The sequence below is a fragment of the Ranitomeya variabilis genome, chromosome 4 (genome assembly GCF_051348905.1).
Source record: "Ranitomeya variabilis isolate aRanVar5 chromosome 4, aRanVar5.hap1, whole genome shotgun sequence".
NCBI classification, from domain to species: Eukaryota; Metazoa; Chordata; class Amphibia; order Anura; family Dendrobatidae; genus Ranitomeya; species Ranitomeya variabilis.
In genome coordinates, this window is record NC_135235.1 from 753825463 (window position 1) to 753834995 (window position 9533).

The window sequence follows — 9533 nt, forward strand, 5'->3', positions numbered from 1 at the left end:
TGGTACTATGAGAACATTATACTGTGTGTGGGGGTATGGCGGTACTATGGGAAGATTATACTGTGTGTGGGGGTTTGGCGGTACTCTGGGAAGATTATACTGTGTGTGGGGGGTTTAGCGGTACTATGGGAAGATTATACTGTGTGCGGGGGTATGGTGGTACTATGGGAAGATAATACTGTGTGTGGGGGTATGGCAGTACTGTGAGAACATTATACTGTGTGTGGGGGTATGGCAGTACTATGAGAACATTAGACCCTGTGTGGGTACTATGAGAACATTATACTGTGTGTGGGGGTATGGCGGTACTATGAGAAGATTATACCGTGTGTGGTGAGATGGAAGTACTGTAGGAACATTATACTGTGTGTGGTGGGATGGAGGTACTGTAGGAACATTATACTGTGTGGGGGTATGGCGGTACTATGAGAACATTATACTATGTGGGGGGGAATGGCGGTAGTGTGAAAATACCTTTTTTACGAGAGATGCCAGTACTGTGGGAACATTATACTGTGTGAGCGCCATCATATATATTACATAAGGGGTGTAAGAAGGAGAGTCATAAAAAAGCCTCCTCAGGGCTGTGCTGCATTTGTACAGACTGCTATCTGCCGTCCAGACGGGACCATGTGACACCAATGGGGAGAGGGAGGGTTTCCGGAGGGAAGAGTCTAGAGGGTGCACCTGGTCAGGAGGCCTTGATGGCGCAGTTACTGATATTATAAAGGCCGGAGCCCCAAAGGCAGAACAGATTTGGCGCCAACAAAGGAAAGGGGTGCGGGGAAGAATCTGAGGTACCAGCTCCTGGTAAAGTGCCCGAGGCAGCTGGGTGTGGGGCAGAACCTGCTTACAGGGCATAATGGGGGCATTACACTGTGTGGGGCCAAGAAAGGGGCCCTGTACTAGGAGAACACTCCGCTCCCTCACTTCCTGTCCTCCATAGTTGGCTCGTATGTATCTATTACAGGAAACAGAACAACAACGTTATGGTTCTTATAAAGGGGCAACAACAACCCCAAAAGAGTCTCCTCCGTGCAGAAGGGGTTAATGTCCCCGGCTGCGCTCAGTACTGGGGAATCTCCACATACCTCCACCTGCAGAGCCGCACTCCACAGATATGGCTGCTCTGTGCGCACAGGACCTGTGATGAGGTCACAGGGGGAGGAGTCAGGGGTCACATGATCAGGGGCCTCAGGGAACGAGATCTATGCTGCGATTGGGCATCAAGCACAGGGTGAGCGAGACCCCGCCCGTTCCCGTGACGTCATCTCCTCCTTGAATCCGGTGTGCGGCTCTGCAGGTGGAGTCTGCGCAGTCCTCGTCACCCTCCATGTGGGGGATTCCTCCCTTGTGACCGCCGCAGCGTCACTTCACTAATCCCACTCAGGCCTCCTAGTCTGACAATGGCACCTCCTTTAGATGTAATATGGCATACACAGAAACCCTATATATTAACCAGAGAACAAAGCTAACTGGCAGCAGGCAGATTAATGTGATCAAAATTCTCTCCCGATCTACTAGCACCAGCTGGGTGGGGCAGATTGTGCGTACATACAAGGCAGGACAGATAGACACAGACAGACTGACCCAGGGTGCCCCAAGGAGTCACCGGAGGGAACTGCAGAGGCCCTATCCCGATTTGATCGGCTTTTTACACCGTATCTCTATCACACTCCAAGAGGACGTCTCCTCAAGGTTGACTCACACACTTCAGTCATGTGCTAGACATATAACAGAACATATAACAGGGATAGCAGCACATGAAATTGACCAAACCAATATGCCTTTTAAGTATCACTTAGCATATTCTTCAGTTCTTTGTCAAATAATTTGAGCTGGCCATGTAAGAAGACTTGACTATAGCATACCTAGAATCCGGTCTGAAGACTGTGAGACAAATGGAGACACAGAGAGATTGTAAGAAGCTAAGGTGCTTGCCTTCACCGGTAATATTGTCTGTGCTTCCCTCTGACCTTCAGGTCTGTTTGCTGCCGAGTTCCAGATATTGGAGGGTCTTCAGTTTCAGCCAGCCCATCCAGGGATGCCAAGATGTTAGGGTGGTCTGCAAGTCAGACCCTCAGGAATATTGGATGGTTGCCAGATATGAGGATGCTCGAGCAATGATGGACAGAGACAGACGTAATCTGTTTCAGATGCCATAAAGTTTAATGGTTGCAATCAGTTATATACTCTTTTGAGTAGGTGTATACATTATGTTGTGCGCGAATCAGCTGTTTATTACATGAGATCATTCCTGATTCATCAGGGGATTTTTACATAAGAAGTGCACTGTCGACAGATATGTTGTTTTGCAAGGACCCAAAGGTACATCTTGATTAGCCTCTCCCTTGTCAGCAGAATAACTTAGCAAAGCTGGACATGTCTGGATATATCCTGCTAGATAAAAAGTATATATATATATACACTCACTGGCCACTTTATTAGGTACACCATGCTAGTAACGGGTTGGACCCCCTTTTGCCTTCAGAACTGCCTCAATTCTTCGTGGCATAGATTCAACAAGGTGCTGGAAGCATTCCTCAGAGATTTTGGTCCATATTGACATGATGGCATCACACAGTTGCCGCAGATTTGTCGGCTGCACATCCCTGATGCGAATCTCCCGTTCCACCACATCCCAAAGATTTCATGTTGTTTACGCCAAATTCTGACCCTACCATCCGAATGTCGCAGCAGAAATCGAGACTCATCAGACCAAGCAACGTTTTTCCAATCTTCTACTGTCCAATTTCGATGAGCTTGTGCAAATTGTAGCCTCAGTTTCCTGTTCTTAGCTGAAAGGAGTGGTACCCGGTGTGGTCTTCTGCTGCTGTAGCCCATCTGCCTCAAAGTTCGACGCACTGTGCGTTCAGAGATGCTCTTAGGCCTACCTTGGTTGTAACGGGTGGCGATTTGAGTCACTGTTGCCTTTCTATCAGCTCGAACCAGTCTGCCCATTCTCCTCTGACCTCTGGCATCAACAAGGCATTTCCGCCCACAGAACTGCCGCTCACTGGATTTTTTTTCTTTTTCGGACCATTCTCTGTAAACCCTAGAGATGGTTGTGCATGAAAATCCCAGTAGATCAGCAGTTTCTGAAATACTCAGACCAGCCCTTCTGGCACCAACAACCATGCCACGTTCAAAGGCACTCAAATCCCCTTTCTTCCCCATACTGATGCTCGGTTTGAACTGCAGGAGATTGTCTTGACCATGTCTACATGCCTAAATGCACTGAGTTGCCGCCATGTGATTGGCTGATTAGAAATTAAGTGTTAACAAGAAGTTGGACAGGTGTACCTAATAAAGTGGCCAGTGAGTGTATGTGTGAATTATAAGAATATATCAAGGTGGTCCCTGATTTCCCCATCTCCCCATTATCTTTGTTTGATGGACTTTCTCATGAACTTTGACATATCGTGCTTTGTTTGGCTTTTTTTTTTTTTTTTTCAAAAGACAGCATATAAAATGTTCCAAGCTTGACCTGTTCATCCGCTATCAGGTTTTGTCCTGAGGAAGAGGTCCTGCTTGACTGTGAAGCGCGTTGACTTTGAAAACCTATTTGAATAAACGATTTTAAGGAACTCTCCATATCTGATAGTCTTCATGAGCAGTGCAGGTACAGACACATTATACCCGGATCAGCTCTTCTGCTCGGTCTTTGGCCCCGTGTCCTGCAGCAGCTGATTTATGCATTGAACATGTTGCTGAGGTGCCGCTCTATCAGGTGAGTGTAATATTCCTCTATTCTCATTAGATCTTGTTATCAGATAAGACCCTATTTTTCGCTTGTTTGTTCCTCAGTATCTCGACTACAAGAAATCTCTGTAAAGGTACCGTCACACTAAGCAACGTCGCAGCGATATAGCCAGCGATCTGTGACGTTGCAGCGTGCTAGGTAGCGATATCGCTGTGTTTGACACGCAGCAGCGATCTGGATCCCGCTGTGAAATTGCTGGTCGCTGCTGGAAGGTCTGAACTTTATTTGGTCGCTAGGTCGCCGTGTATCGCCGTGTTTGACATAAAAGGATAGAGAGGCGTGTTTTATTAAAAAAGGAGACGCCCTCATCCGCGACGACCTGAGAGGGAACTTACAGCAAAATCTATTGATGATGGCTCGGCGTTAATATGGGTCAGTGACGTCGTGTCACTGTGAACGCTGAAAGGTGCAACGGGACGATAACGCTTGCAAATATACAAGTTCTGCATCGCTGCAGAGTCGCGGTTTATATTACAGGACGCCGACGCGTCACATCCTGGGGGTCTCCCTATACTAAAACACGCCTATCTGGCTACACTACAACGCCCCTTTGGGTGTGTCAAGTCAATACACTCTGGCTGTTTGACATGGAGCGAGCAACCAGCGACAGCGATAAATTGGTTGCCGCTACGTCACTGGATCGCTCCTGCATCGCTCTGGCGTTGGTGTGTTTGACGTCTCTACAGCGACCTAAACAGCGACGCTCTAGCAATCTCGTTTCAGTCGCATCGCTGGCTATATCGCTGCGACGTTGCTTAGTGTGATGGTACCTTAACACTTTCAGGTTACTTGGTTAGAAGCAATCAAGGACTGCTTGGACCTTAACGGGGTCCATCTGAAAGCCCAATGCAGAAGCCAAATGTCCTGAGAACTGGACCTGCTGTACCACAAATTGCCATTTCTCCAGGTTAACAAATAAATAGTTGTCACGTAGAACCTGGAGAACCTGTCTGACATGCTCACCATGCTCCTCCAGAGTACGTGAGGAACTCAATATATCATCCAGGAAAATTACCAGAAATCTACCAATCAGTGAGAAAAAATATAATTAATGACATTTTCACAGACTGCCGGAGCATTGGTTACCCTGAATGGCAGCATCAAATGTTCAATCTGCCCCTCAGGTGTATTGTGTGCGGTCTTCCATCCGTCACCATGGCGATACGTATAAGGTTATATGCCCCTCTCACGTTACGTCTGTAAAACCATTTATCTCCAGGTCATTGGCTAAACAGGTCAGGTGTAAGGGGTAAAGGACAGGGAAGGTGAGCTGTGATTTTATTACTCTCTCTGAGGTCCAAGCATGGACGCCGCCCTCCATCCTATTACCAAAACCCCCACAGCGACTGGAGAGGGGCATGGCCGTATATGACCCTTAGCCGGACACTGGAAGGGGGTGAATAAGCGAGATTTCAGCATTTTAGCTCCTGGTGTGGAGGCGATAGCACAATCATATGCCGCCATATACTAGACGTCCGGTAACCGGTGATAATTCCCTCATGTGTGGGGTCTATTTGTCTCCAGAGAAATCACACGTTACATTCCACACAGAACATTGTGTAGAAAAGGCGGCGCGAGGTGATTGTGCCAGTAGCGAGGGGGTAGATGCTAGAGTGTATGGGCTCCTTCCAGGTGTGATGTCATTTCCGGGGGCGTGTCCTATCGGGAGGGGGGCGTGTTCTCCAAGGCGGCAAAGGAAAACAGCATGACAGCTTGTGGATGCCATGGAGGTCAGTGGTTTCAGGGTGAAAAATGCTACTTGCCGATCGCTATTCGCTATTGGGGGGAGGCCCTGTGGTGGTCGACCTGTCTGTGTGGGGAGTGACCCGTGGTGGGATTTTGGGGGGCTCCGCTGCTGCTGGCTATTGTGGTGGACCCCTGCGGTGGGATTTTGGGGGGCTCCGCAGCTGCTGGCTATTATGGGGGATCCCTGCGGTGGGATTTTGGGGGGCTCCGCTGCTGCTGGCTATTGTGGGGGATCCCTGCGGTGGGATTTTGGGGGGCTCCGCTGCTGCTGGCTATTGTGGGGGACCCCTGCGGTGGGATTTTGGGGGGCTCCGCAGCTGCTGGCTATTATGGGGGATCCCTGCGGTGGGATTTTGGGGGGCTCCGCTGCTGCTGGCTATTGTGGGGGATCCCTGCGGTGGGATTTTGGGGGGCTCCGCTGCTGCTGGCTATTGTGGGGGACCCCTGCGGTGGGATTTTAGTGGGCTCCGCTGCTGCTGGCTATTGTGGGGGATCCCTGCGGTGGGATTTTGGGGGGCTCCGCTGCTGCTGGCTATTGTGGGGGACCCCTGCAGTGGGATTTTGGTGGGCTCCGCTGCTGCTGGCTATTGTGGGGGATCCCTGCGGTGGGATTTTGGGGGGCTCCGCTGCTGCTGGCTATTGTGGGGGACCCCTGCGGTGGGATTTTGGGGGGCTCCGCTGCTGCTGGCTATTGTGGGGGATCCCTGCGGTGGGATTTTGGGGGGCTCCGCTGCTGCTGGCTATTGTGGGGGACCCCTGTGGTGGGATTTTGGTGGGCTCCGCTGCTGCTGGCTATTGTGGGGGATCCCTGCGGTGGGATTTTGGGGGGCTCCGCTGCTGCTGGCTATTGTGGGGGACCCCTGCGGTGGGATTTTGGGGGGCTCCGCTGCTGCTGGCTATTGTGGGGGACCGCTGCGGTGGGATTTGGGGGGGCTCCGCTGCTGCTGGCTATTGTGGGTGACCCCTGTGGTGGGATTTTGGGGGGCTCCGCTGCTGCTGGCTATTGTGGGTGACCCCTGTGGTGGGATTTTGGGGGCTCCGCTGCTGCTGGCTATTGTGGGGGACCCCTGCGGTGGGATTTGGGGGGGCTCTGCTGCTGCTGGCTATTGTGGGTGACCCCTGTGGTGGGATTTTGGGGGGCTCCGCTGCTGCTGGCTATTGTGGGTGACCCCTGCGGTGGGATTTTGGGGGGCTCCGCTGCTGCTGGCTATTGTGGGGGACCCCTGCGGTGGGATTTTGGGGGGCTCCGCTGCTTATGGGGTGACCTGTTTGGGGTGGGAGACCTGCTGCTGGCTATTGGGGTGACCCCTATGGTGGGACCCCTGTGGTGTGATGTGGGGGCGACCTGAGTGCGGGGGAACCCTTTTAGTGAGGGTGACATGCTTATGGTTGGGTTTGGGGAGGCGACCTGCTTGTTGCGGGACTCCTTTTATTGGGGGCGACCTGCTTGTGGAGGGGTGACCTGCTGATGGCTATTGATGGGCCCCTGTGGTGGGGTTTGGGGGTGACCTGCTGGCTATTGGGGGGGACCCCTGTGGTGGGGTGTGGAGGTGACGTGCTGCTTACGGGGTGGACCCCTTTTAGTGGGGGCGACCTGCTGCTGGCTATTGGGGAGACCCTGGTGGTGGGGTTTGAGGGCGACATGCTTGTGGTCGGGTTTTGGGAGGGCGTGACCTGCTGTCTATTGGGGGGGACCCTTGTGGTGGATGTAGGGGGAGACCTGCTGCAAGCTATTGGGTGACCCCTGTGGTGGGATGTGGGGGTGACCTGCTTGTGGTGGGATGTGGGGAGGTGACCTGCATGTGAGGGGTGACCTGCTGCAGGCTATTGGGGGGACCTCTGTGGTGAGATTTGAGGGCGACCTGCTTGTGGGGTGCGACCTGCTTGTCGTTGAATGTGGGGAGGCGACCTGTTTGTCGTTGAATGTGGGGAGGCGACCTGCTTGTCGTTGAATGTGGGGAGGCGACCTGCTTGTCGTTGAATGTGGGGAGGCGACCTGCTTGTCATTGAATGTGGGGAGACGACCTGCTTGTCGTTGAATGTGGGGAGACGACCTGCTTGTCGTTGAATGTGGGGAGGCGACCTGCTTGTTGTTGAATGTGGGGAGGCGACCTGCTTGTCGTTGAATGTGGGGAGGCGACCTGCTTGTCGTGGAATGTGGGGAGGCGACCTGCTTGTCGTGGAATGTGGGGAGGCGACCTGCTTGTCGTGGAATGTGGGGAGGCGACCTGCTTGTCGTGGAATGTGGGGAGGCGACCTGCTTGTCGTGGAATGTGGGGAGGCGACCTGCTTGCCGTGGAATGTGGGGAGGCGACCTGCTTGTCGTGGAATGTGGGGAGGCGATCTGCTGCTGGCTATTGGGGGGGATCCCGTGGTGGGATTTGGGGACGACCTTCTGCTTACAGATGGAACCCTTTTATTGGGGGGTGACCTGCTGCTTACTGGGGGATCCCTTTTATTGGGGGGCGACCTGCTTATGGGTTGGGTTTGGGGGGGCTGAAGAGGGTTTAAGCTGGGTGTGGGGTGGACATCGAAGGGGGTGTCTGCTGGGTGGGGGGGTTGGATGTCCGATGGGGGTTGGAAGTCCGATGGGGGTTTGTGGGGGTTGGACGTCCGAAGGGGGTGTGTGCTGGGTGGGGGGGTCCACGTCCGATTGGGGTGTGTGCTGGGTGGGGGGGTCCACGTCTGATAGGGGTTTGTGCTGGGTGGGGGGTTGGACGTCTGATGGGGGTTTGTGGGGGTTGGACGTCCGATGGGGGTTTGTGGGGGTTGGACGTCCGATGGGGGTTTGACGTCCGATGGGGGTTTCACGTCCGATGAGAGTTTAAGCTGGGGTGGCGTTCGATTGGGGGGGTGTCTGATGGGATTTATGGTTGGGGCAGGGGGCGTCATATTTGGATTTACACTTGAGGGGAGGGAATGTCTGGTGGGCTTTGGATTTATCCTGTGGGGTCCGCTGGTTAATGTGAGGTGGAGGTTTCTGACTGGGGGAGCGAGGTTATGCTGTGTGGCCATCTGGTTGATGTGGGGGGCTAATGCTTCATTGGGGTACACAAAAAAAATGAGTGTATGCTGCTTATGCTATGCAAAAATAAAATTTAGGTATTTCCCTGTAGAGTAGGCTACACCACCAACTGGCACGAAGCTAATCCGTTTTAGCTTAATGTCAGTAGGAGGCAGACATGGGTCTGGACCGCCCAGCCCAGTTTCTGACTTGCTTTTGAGGGCGACAGTGCAATTGTCGCTCTAATCTCCCACCTAGAATTGTCACTACCGTATCATCTGTGGTCTACGAGGCAAGGCCCTAACACATCAAGATTGTTTGTGGTTTCCCAGAGGACGGACCATGCCACGAATCCCCCTACCCTCTCGCCCCCATAGAGCCAGATAGAGTAGGGAGGGAAGACGAATCCGTTATGTGCCAGCCGCCGAAAGGTCTGCATCCAGGTTATTCCATGCCCATCTTCATCATTGGTCTGCGAAGAAGGATTTGTGATCTTCAGGACAGGTATATCCTACCAGGCAGTGAGGGGGCTACTTTAAAAAAAAAAAGAAAAAAAAATGGAAAGGACAGGACAAATATGTCCTAGTTTGCCCCAGAGCAATATGGACATCTACTGGGGAAACCTTCCTATTCATGCAGCCTCCATGTTTTCCAGAGGCTCCTGTGACCCTGCTCTTAAAATATCCAGGCTTCGGCCTAGGCCTTCTCTGGTGGTGGCCGGTCCACACCGCCAGCGCCCTGAACAATCATGCACGCCAACTTTCTAGTGCGTCCTACTCTGTTGCACAAGCGAAGTACTCTTAAACTGATAGGCGCAGAGGACTAAAGTCTGCCTCCCAAGAGATCTGCTGTTCAATTTTGGTTGTTTTGGAAATGTTCTGTCCAAAAAACCGACTGGACAACTCTCCGACCCGCCAGGAAAGACGAGACCTTCCTTTAGGCCAGCCCCCTCCTGGCATCCATGAACCCACCAGCACTGGTCTGCTAGGCCTGGATCTAGCAGACTCTCTTCAACATGAT

General features: G+C 52.6%; 1 protein-coding gene across 1 annotated transcript in view; it reads right to left on the reverse strand.

Annotated features, from left to right (window-relative positions):
• The window catches only part of LOC143766832 (uncharacterized), a 55132-nt gene extending 53979 nt beyond the window's left edge, over window positions 1-1153 (reverse strand). Inside the window, exon 1 of the mRNA XM_077254816.1 lies at window positions 1092-1153. The gene's annotated coding sequence lies outside the window, so the exon portion shown is untranslated. The remainder of the gene's footprint in view (window positions 1-1091) is intronic.
• Between the last annotated feature and the right edge of the window lie 8380 nt (window positions 1154-9533).